The sequence below is a fragment of the Rutidosis leptorrhynchoides genome, chromosome 6 (assembly GCF_046630445.1).
Source record: "Rutidosis leptorrhynchoides isolate AG116_Rl617_1_P2 chromosome 6, CSIRO_AGI_Rlap_v1, whole genome shotgun sequence".
NCBI lineage: Eukaryota > Viridiplantae > Streptophyta > Magnoliopsida > Asterales > Asteraceae > Rutidosis > Rutidosis leptorrhynchoides.
Window position 1 is genome coordinate 341,890,552 of NC_092338.1, and position 9,537 is coordinate 341,900,088.

Genomic DNA, 9,537 nt, shown 5'->3' on the forward strand with positions numbered 1-9,537 from the left:
CTACTGGAAATGAGAAAAATAGATCTAGCTTCAAAGGATCCTTGAATGGCTTGAAAGTTCTTGAAGCAGAATCATGACACGAAAACAATTTCAAGTAAGATTTCCACTCGAAATAAGATTGTTATATTTATAGAAATTGAATTAAAGTTTGAATATGATTATTACCTTGTATTAGAAAGATAACCTACTGTAAGTAACAAAGGTTTCTTGATCTTGGATGATTACTTGGAATGGATTTAGAAAACTTGGAAGTAAACTTGCAATCTTGGAAGTATTCTTGATTTTATGAAACTAGAACTTTTGGAATTTATGAAGAACACTTAGAACTTGAAGATAGAACTTGAGAGAGATCAATTAGATGAAGAAAATTGAAGAATAAAAGTGTTTGTAGGTGTTTTTGGTCATTGGTGTATGGATTAGATATAAAGGATATGTAATTTTGTTTTCATGTAAATAAGTCATGAATGATTACTCATATTTTTGTAATTTTATGAGATATTTCATGCTAGTTGCCAAATGATGGTTCCCACATGTGTTAGGTGACTCACATGGGATGCTAAGAGCTGATCATTGGAGTGTATATACCAATAGTATATACATCTAAAAGTTGTGTATTGTACGAGTACGAATACGGGTGCATACGAGTAGAATTGTTGATGAAACTGAACGAGGATGTAATTGTAAGCATTTTTGTTAAGTAGAAGTATTATGATAAATGTCTTGAAGTCTTTCAAAAGTGTATGAATACATATTAAAACACTACATGTATATACATTTTAACTGAGTCGTTAAGTCATCGTTAGTCGTTACATGTGAATGTTGTTTTGAAACCTTTAGGTTAACGATCTTGTTGAATGTTGTTAACCCATTGTTTATTATAACAAATGAGATGCTAAATTATTATATTATCATGATATTATGATATATAATATATCTTAGTATGATATATATACAGTTAAATGTCGTTACAACGATAATCGTTACATATATGTCTCGTTTCGAAATCATTAAGTTAGTAGTCTTATTTTTACATATGTATTTCATTGTTAATACAATTAATAATATATTTACTTATCATTTAACATAATTAATCAAGTGTATCAATATCTTAATATGATTCATATGTACCTAGTAAGACGTTGTTATAACGATAATCGTTATATATATCGTTTTCGAGTTTCTTAAATTAATAGTCTCATTTTTATGTATATAACTCATTGTTAAAATACCTAATGAGATAAATACTTATAATAAAATCATTTTAACTATATATATAACCATATATATGTCATCGTATAGTTTTTACAAGTTTTAACGTTCGTGAATCACCGGTCAACTTGGGTGGTCAATTGTCTATATGAAACCTATTTCAATTAATCAAGTCTTAACAAGTTTGATTGCTTAACATGTTGGAAACACTTAATTATGTAAATAACAATTTCATTTAATATATATATAAACATGAAAAAGTTTGGGTCACTACAGTACTGGTTATGTTGCTGGTGCTGTTGCTGGTGTTTGTAACCTTTGCACCATATTCTCCAAAACCACTACCCGAGCGCGAAGCTCGTTGACTTCTTCTATTACACCGGGGTGATTGTTGGTTTGGACGAGCGGATAAATAAAATCTAAAATTTGATGTAGTATGTAATCGTGACAAGATACTCTGGAAATGAGAGAGAAAATGGTGTCTCGAACAGGTTCGCCGGTAAGTGCTTCAGGTTCTTCGCCAAGAGGGAAATGTGGTGGATGGAAGGGATCACCTTCTTCTTGTCTCCAATGATTAAGGAGGCTACGAACCCATCCCCAATTCATCCAGAATAGATGATGGCTAATTGGTTGATCAATTCCAGTCACACAGCTTTCGGAGCTGGAGTGGGATTCCCTTTCGGAATCTGAGGAATTTGAATTAATGATGAATTCCATTTTGTACGATTGAATAAGGATTTTTTTTATATGAAATGATTTTCGGATGGTATTCTAATTACATAGAATATCCATAGATATAGAACAAAAGATTTCGTAGATTACGGAGGAATTTGCGGGATATGTCAGGCAAAGTTTAAAGTAACAGATACGATAAGATATGATTTAGCAGATACACTAAGATATGAATTTTGTCGATACACTACTCATGCAATTAATGTAGCAAGATGTGTCTAGACTAATAATGATAAGCAGGTAATTTCCTAAGGATGATAAGCAGATGATTTCTGACTAGAAATGATAAGCAAAACTTTTGACATGCAGACACGGTCGAAGTCCAGACTCACTAATGCATCCTAACGACTTATCAGTTAGACACACTAATGCAGACCTGGTTCGCTAAGACCACCGCTCTGATACCAACTGAAAGGACCCGTTCATATACATTATAAACGATTCTCAATAGTTGATTACATCGTGAGGTATTTGACCTCTATATGATACATTTTTCAGATATTGCATTCGTTTTTAAAAGTTAAACTCTCTTTACATCGAAAATTGACAGGCATGCATACCATTTCATAATATCCAACTATAAATGACCTAATCTATCATTTACTTAATAATAATCTCTATTGACCTCAATGACTTGAATGCAACGTCTTTTGAAATATGCCATGAATGACTCCAAGTAATATCTTTAAAATGAGCAAATACACAGCGGAAGATTTCTTTATCACCTGAGAATAAACATGCTTTAAAGTGTCAACCAAAAAGGTTGGTGAGTTCATTAGTTTATCGTAAACATTCATTTCCATCATTTTAATAGACCACAAGAATTTCATTTCCAGTTCTCATAAATATATGTCCCATGCATAGAGACAAAAATATCATTCATATTGTGAACACCTGGTAACCGACATTAACAAGATGTATATAAGAATATCCCCTATCATTCCGGGAAATCCTTCGGACATGATAAAACCACATCGAAGTACTAAAGAATCCGGTACTTTGGATGGGGTTCGTTAGGTCCAATAGATCTATCTTTAGGATTCGCGTCAATTTGTAGATCGGTTTACTAATTCTTAGGTTACCAAGCAAAAGGGGCATATTCGGCTTCGATCATTCAACCATATAATGTAGTTTCGATTACTTGTGTCTATTTCGTAAAACATTTATAAAAATTGCGCATGTATTCTCATCCCAAAAATATGAAGGGTAAAAAGGCAAATGAAACTCACCATACTGTATTTCGTAGTAAAAATACATATAACGTCATTGAACAAGTGCAAGGTTGGCCTCGGATTCACGAACCTATATAATTTGTATATTTATTAATGCACATAATCGTATTTGAACAAATTTATATATTATTATTAGTGATATAATTTTTGTATTAATAACAATATTATTATAGTTAGGTTTTGTTTTAAATATATTTTTCATATAGTTATCTTTCGTTTGCGAAATTTATGATTATAATAATACCAGTTTAAGGATAATAATAATAATAATGATAGTAATAATAGTAATGTAAATAGAAATGAAAGTTTTTAATAAGGATAATAATTTAAATAAATAAATTATATGATAGTTTTAATAAATATTTTAAGAATCATACTAGTGATTCTAATATGAAAGTTGTATTATTTTTACAATGAAATTATTAGTTTTGATTCTAATTTCTGACTTAATAATATCTAGTGCTTAATATTTTGTAATAATAAATATAAATATGATAAAAATATTAATATTAATGATAATTATAATTTGCATTACGATAGTGATAATAATACTAATATTACTTACTGTTAATACTTAGTGATTTTACTTAGTAACAACAAAAATGATAATAATATTGATTATCATATTACTTTAACATAATAACAACACTAATTAATAATAATAATAATAACAATATTAATTAATAATAATAATAATATTAATAATAATAATGATAATAATAATAATAATAATAATAATAATAATAATAATAATAATAATAATAATAATAATAATAATAATAATAATAATAATAATAATAATAATAATAATAATAATAATGATGATTAAGTGACAACCTTCAATGAAATTCGACCCAAAAAAAAAAAATATACAGCCCATCAGGGACTCGAACCCATGACCTCTCGCAACCCGAACACCCCAATAATAAAATGATCCATAAAAGAAGAACTATAACCTTGGCCCGTATTATTAAAAAAAAAAAATATCGGCTTGCAATGCATTAAAACTCAACGTGGCCCCTTAGTGATCCTTAATCCATTTATCCGTCCCATCTCAATTAGTAGCACAATTCGCTGTATTAATTTCGAAACCAGCAAGGAGCCTACGCCATTCATCATTATCTTTAAAAAAAAATTAACCAAAGCACCTTTACCCTACATATTGTTGGCCACAAAATTTTATTCAACTCTACAAGCATAAAGGGTATCGATTTTCCTTTTGCTGGGTCCACGAACATGAAGGGAAACAGAAAACAATTGTGACACTTTGATCGAATAAAAGTCCTTCCTTACATCATCAAATGGTGTGTTGATGTCATCGACCCACTATATGATTAAATAACATACGGCCCAAGTTGCTACACCAAACCAAAATTCATTTTCTTGGATTCCCTTATCAATTGAACGACACATAGTAGTGATTTGGAAGTGGGGTTTCAAGAATTTATCTAATCAAATAAAAAAAAAAAAACTTTGCACGTCCATTTTAATTGATACAATGTAATCGGCCATCCACTCCACTTGATCTACTTGCATAATTTTCTAAAAGGTTGAATAACCCATGTATTAAAATACCATCTTATCTCCCTTGTATGATTCAAACCAAAATGAGAAATAAAAAGAAGAATGACACGTGATGTTTGTTTTTAACTCAGAACCAAAAAATGAAAAGCCCACATGTAAGTGAACTCGATGGTCCACATAATCGCTTGTTCCCATTTTGAAAAAATTAAATAAGCACCTTTTGAGTGTCGGCCACAAAAGGAATAGAAAAGAAGAAGTGCCATCATCATCATTATTTATCAATTCATTATCATCATTATTTGCTTATTATTATACGCTTGTATCATTACAAAAACAAGAACCCATATAGCTGCGATTATGAGCTATAACGAAAACAAAAGGCAGAATAGTTTGACGAGCAGAAGTCGTTGAGTGGTGGCAATGGGTTGCTGAAACAGTAGAAGAATACGGTGGCGTTTTTCTTAGAGTGATGATGGAGGTCGATGGTGTTGAAAAGGTTGAAGGGATGCTTGGTTAAAACATGGTATGTATATATATATATATATATATATATATATATATATATATATATATATATATATATATATATATATATATCTTGATTAAATATATGTGTACTTATGATATATAGATGTAGAAGAATTTAAGGGTGTTCGAAAGGAAACAAAAAGACATAGTGCAGCACAGTACATCATACAAGGTGATTTGTGATGGTTGTCTCATGGGTTTGTAAGTGGTGATCGAATAATAGGGTTGATAAGTGTGGCGGGTTTAATGTTTTATAACCCGAAGGTGATAGATTGATGGTGTGAGGTTGGACTTATGATGGGTGATTGTTTTCACTAATTAAGCAATGTATTGATATATGATGAAGACGTAATGTGACTCAATATCACAGACGAATAGTATGCAGAGGAAAAAGAAAACAATTGATCTAGACAGTTTACAGATTTTTGGATTCATATTAGTGTCTAATACACTGATTTGTACGAAGAATCAATTATCTATAGTTAGATAACGATTGTAACTGGTTTCTGATCTTAAGTCAAGCTATACAATTTATTTTTATGAATACTATTAATTAATAATTAATAATTAATAATTAATAATTATAATTATATTAATAATAATAATCTTAAATAAAAATAATACAAATTACCTAATATATATATATATATATATATATATATATATATATATATATATCTGTATCTACTTCGCAAAGTTTAGAAATTAACTAGTACAATTATTTTAAGACTATTAATAATACTAATAATAATATTACTAATAACAATAATATGTTTAACAAAGGAATTAGTAATAATAGATGGTAAATAATAATATCACCTGGTAATAATTAAATTAAAATTATAATATATTCATAAAACTAATTTTGATATTGATATTAATATTAATAATGAAAGTAATAATAAGGTTATTATGACAACTATATTCTTAACTTGTCTTTACATTTATTATATGCAAATTATTAATTATGTAATATCTAATAAATATAAATATATATATAGTAACCTATACTGAGTATTAAATTCTTATATATATTACAATATACATATTATAATAATTATCTATAGAGATCATATATTTATGTATAAATCCTTTTTTAGTACAACACAATTATTTTATATCTTATTTACATATTTGATCTTATTATATTACATTACTTTCCATTATTATTTATATATTTACATTTATTTTTATACATATGCCTATTTTTATTTTCAACAATCGTTCGTGAATCGTCGAAATTGGTTAAAGCGTAATTGCATAAATAAAATCAGTTTAAAGTTTTTAGACTAAACATCAAAGACTTTGCTTATCGTGTCGAATTCGTATTAAAATTAAGTTTAAATTTGATCGAAAATTTCCGGGTCGTCACACAAGGTTTCCCAAACCAACCGCTCCACCACCTCCTGATCAATCCACGTCATCCGATCCTTAACATGGAGAATTCAACAAACACATATCACTTCCGATCAAACTTGGTGAACCTCAATCTGAAGAAGTATTACAGGGCTATTGGCTAGAGGAACAAGCTTATAGGATCTTCGTAAGTGAAGATAAACTCAAAAACGTGCTAGTAACTGAATGGTTCAAACCAATCGGGTGTTATGATTTTCTCAATGACAAAGAAAAGTTGATAGTGTACCGTTACCAAAGGAGGGTTTATAAGAACTAGGATGAGTTTGAAATGGAAGACCAGAAAGAGAATCCGATCATCGTCATAAACAGTGTGTTCTGCAGATCATTATCTAAAAGAGTGTATACTCCATTTTTCAGAGTAATTCATTCAAACGACCATGAATACACGTTCTCGGAGTATGATCTGATTGAACTCAATCCGGTTGATGTATTGTTTCTGTACAATTGGTTGAGAAATAAAATAAGAAATACTTGGGTTATCGAAACGGCAATCGAAAGGGTGAGAAGGTTCATGAAATACAGAATTAAACTGGCTTCTCAATATGATCTGCAGCTAGGTGTCGAATCTATTCATAAGAAGATTCTGCTCTCCGCACCAAATCAAACCATCGGCGATCTGGATTTGTCTTCTTTTAGGATTTGCTATTGCTTAGACGCCCCTGAAGAAGGTTTCATATTTCGCAACAAGATTAAAAAGCCAATTTTCATCCGCAAATTTGAGCTACCAAAATACTCTGACGGGACACTCAAGCGTGCACTAAAGTTTTTCGACATATGCAAGCGAACAGAAAACATTGGGAACTACCAAAAGGTGATGACAAATGAGATGGCAAATCACATCAATGAACTTCTTGAATTCAAGTTGTACATGAGGCAGTTTGACACTTCACTGGGAATCAACAGAAAGAAAAACTACTTCACGGGCTCACAATATGTTCAAAGGTTCGAATACAAAATCACCAGCCTCAAACAGTTCATCATTCCCAAACACTATGAAAGGAATTACACTCCAGGAAGTGACGTGATTAAGGCGATGAAAGCTGAGGAAGAAGCAAAGAAAAAGGCCTCGGAAAGTGCCAACCAAAGCTGATGATTAGGTGATGATACTTTTTTGAAAACCGCACGCCAAGGGGGAGATTGTTGACATATGTTTATGTAATAGATTAGTGGCGCGCGGTTTTATTCTTATCATGTAATGTATTTACTGTTTTTACCATGGTAACTTTGTATGTTTTGTAACTTAGGAGGTTGTCATATATAAACAACCTCCTCACTCCTAATTGAACTAGTTATCCATTTTACACTAAGTCTTATTATCCTTTCTCTCATGTGTTCTTGATAACTAATACTTCTAACCCACTAATCTACTCACAAACCGTCAATCTAGGCTTCTCTAGGGACTAACACTTTCCGACATCTAAAGTCGTGAGACTTCAAGGAGAAATTGTTACGTTCACACAAAAGCCAAATGAAACTCTATATGAGGCGTGGACAAGATTTGGAAAGTTATTGAGAGGATGTCCTCAACATGGTTTAGACACTTATCAAATAGTACAAATATTCTACTAAGGATGCGACATTACTACACGAAAAGACATCGACATAGCAGCTGGTGGTTCCATTATGAAGAAAACTGAAACTGAAGCTTAGAAAATTATTGATAACACAGCCTCCCACTCACATGAGTGGCATCAAGAAAAAGACATCGTTAGATCATGTAAAGCAGCTAGAGTCAATTCTAGCCATGACTTTGATTCCATTTTCGCAAAGATAGATGCTTTCGAGAGAAGAATGGAAAATATGACTAAAGATATTCACGCAATACAAATTAGTCGTGAGCAGTGTGGAGGACCAAATTTGACAAAAGATTGTCTCGGTATTGAACAAACAATGGAACAAAGAGAGAATGTTTCATACATGAACCAAAGGCCTGGAAATAATTATCAAAATAATTATCAACCGTCAAGACCAAACTACAATCAAAATCATAATTATAACCGAAATGTTCCATACAACAACCAACAAGGTCCTAGCAATCAACAAGTATCCAATAATACTTACAAACAGCAAAGACCTATTTTTCCAAATAAACCACCACAAACCGATGATAAAAAGCCAAATTTAGAAGATATGATGTCGAAGCTAGTTGAATCTCAAACACAGTTTTTCACATCTCAGAAACAAACTAATGAACAAAATGCTGAAGCATTTAGAAATCAACAAGCTTCAATCCAAAATCTGAAACAAGAAGTAAGTAACCTAGCCAGGTTAATTAGAGAAAGAAAACCAGGGAGTCTACCTAGCGATACAAATGCTAACCCCCGGAATGAAACAGCTAAAGCCATTACCACAAGAAGTGGTATTACACTTAAACCACCTGAAATATCTGTAATTTCTGATGACTCTATTCCTACTCCACAAGCACCACAGCCTGAGCAAGAGAAGGAAACAGAACCGATAGTTGAAAAGGTTAATGAAGATAACACAGTTAAGGCAAAGCCTTATGTTAAACCATACCAACCACTGCTTCCTTACCCGAGTAAAATGAGAAAAGAAAGACTTGAAGCCGAGCAATCCAAATTCTTGGATATGTTTAAACAAATAAATGTCAATCTTCCTTTCATTGACGTAATCTCAGGAATGCCAAGATATGCAAAATTCCTGAAAGATCTAATCACAAATAGAAGAAAAATGGAAGAACTCTCAGCTGTTACAATGAATGCTAATTGTTCTGCAGTGTTGTTGAATAAACTACTAGAAAAATTATCAGATCCTGGAAGTTTCGCAATTTCATGTTTTCTGGGTAGTCTTAGTTCAATAGAAGCATTGGCAGATTTAGGTGCTAGTATAAATTTAATGCCATATTCATTATACGCTAAACTAGACCTCGGAGAAT